This window comes from Patagioenas fasciata, chromosome Z (genome assembly GCF_037038585.1).
Source record: "Patagioenas fasciata isolate bPatFas1 chromosome Z, bPatFas1.hap1, whole genome shotgun sequence".
Lineage (NCBI taxonomy): Eukaryota > Metazoa > Chordata > Aves > Columbiformes > Columbidae > Patagioenas > Patagioenas fasciata.
Window position 1 is genome coordinate 60926149 of NC_092560.1, and position 2400 is coordinate 60928548.

Sequence of the window (2400 nt, forward strand, 5' to 3'; positions counted from 1 at the left end):
CTTCTGGTTGAATGAAACTGTGTGAACACTATTGTGTTTTGTTAGGAACACTAATGTTAGGTTACTTGCTTGTTTTAAAAATCTCACTACTCTCTGTTCTCTTCCTAATATTTTCAGTCTTCTAGTAATGTAATTTCTCTTTTGGATGTAGCAGATGAGCTGTGTCTCAGCATTATTTGGCCGTTTCTTTATGGGGAGGATGGGGAAAGGATTTTTATTCTTCATTGCAAACATCCTTACTTTGAAGAAAAATGGGAGCAGTGACATCTAGCTGAGGTACAGCTATACCATGGAGGAAAAACCTCATTTATTGTGGAAGTGAAAAATGATGATTTTGTAGCCTTTAGGATGTTTTAAAGTAAGATGTAGAAGGAAGAAAGCAGTTTAAAAGTAAAAGGAGTTTGAAGAAGTTTGAAAAACTATTTGAAAAAGTAACATTACATATAAAATAAATAAAAATACACTGCAGAAGTGCCTGTAGCAGATTAGGAAAAAAAGAGATGTACCCTTAAGAAAAAAAAAAAATTGTGCTTTAGCTATGCATCATAAGCTAATCCTAGAAAACTAGTTCAGTCATCATGACAAGATGTGGTCTCTTTTGTAGGTAGTTTTCATCATTTGGTATTACTCGGTTGGTGATGTCTACTTTTCTAATTATTTTGTGAAACAGAGCACTTCAGGAAGCTGAATGGTATCAGTGTCTAAGTTTGCTGTTAATTATGTGTGGTAATGTTTGAAGCTTTAATGACACTTACGTCAGTGTCAAGGGTTTGATTGCAGGGTGACAATAAACTCTGACAGATGTATTGTTAGCCCCCACTCTGACCCTCTCCACCTTTAGCCGCTCCCTCTTCCCCCTTCCCACTAAGGACAGGTGGTTGGGAGGCAAAGAAGGACCAAGAGAAGAGAGTTGGGAAAATTAAAAATGTTTTACTAATGCTACTAATAAAAATAGAGAAAATAATACAAAATACACAAAACCAATCTTGAAAGTCCCGGCAACTGCTCCAGCAGATGTAGGGCCGGCACCCAACATCCTGGACTGGACTCTGCAGACAACCAGAACTAGATTCAGTCTGTCACTAGGCCTCAGTTTGCAGGGATGACTCACAAGGTCCTCTCCTACTGTTGGCCATAAGGAAAAAGGGACAAGATCCTCGTGATCTCCCACTTTTATATGAAGTATCACATGAATGGGATGGAATACTTATTTCGTCAGTTTTTGGTCCCTTGTTTTAGTTTGCTGCTCTCGTGGGATGTATGTCCATCCTTAGAAATGACCTCACATTCCATTGCTATGTCTACTAAAACATGTATCTAGTTTTCAGAAAAGTGCAGTTAGTAAGGAGACTTTAGCCTACAGGAAAATTCACTAAAAGAGAAACTTGTTTTTAACAAAATCAGGACAGTCAGAAAAATAACAATAATGCTAAACTTTTCTGACAAGAATTCAGTGATGTTTTATGTGGCTAGAAGTAGTTGTCCCCTGGTCCCTTTTCTTAGCTTCCAACCAACGTGGTCTTGCTGAGGGTACAGCGTCTTACCCAAGGTATCTTCACTAGCTTTTCCCATTGCTATAGTTTTGCTTCAAATAATGACATGAGACAAGTTCAGGGCTTCTTCTTTGAAGTACAGTGCTCATTCTCATTATAAAGACTTTAACAAAAGGCAGATTGTGCTTTTGTTCACCACAAGAATTTAGGTTATTATGTCCTTGAAATCACAAGTCCTTATGTCCTTACATCAAGTCTTCAACCACCTGATTAAAGCCATGTGCTGCTAATGAGTGAAAATTTAAATGTTGGGCCCCAGTAAATATGGTGAGATATTATCAGAAAGAAAAATACTGCTTGCTGTCTCCAGAGCTACTTCTCAAGCCACATGCTTTCATTAATGCACTGAAAGCCAAACCATGTATATTGTGCTGCTATCAAGACTTCACCCTTAAATTTCCTACCCCAAGTAGTATGATCAACTGGAAATGAACCAAGCCCCTGGGAAGCACTAAGTAAGAGTTTGGACTATCCATTCACTCAGGAGATGAAGTTATGGAAAATCAAATCCAGAGGAAAAAGCAAAGGGAACATCTGTCTCTCTGAGTCAGGGTGTTACTCCTGCACCATGGTCTCTGTCAGCATGAGCTTTCACTGGGCTTTCTGGCACAGTTAAACAGGAGGTGATGGTGGAAATTTGGTCAGACAAAGGATGTGCATGTGTTTTTCTCTTGTTGTAATTTATGTCTGTAACATAACATGTTTTGATTGCATCCTCCTAATTTATGACTTATGCAAAAGAACTATTTTGAGTGTTCAGTATTTAATAACAGCACTGCTTAAGCTAAATGATGAATGTTCATGGTTACTTTGCATCTCGATCAGCTCCTCAGGCTATTTCACCCCA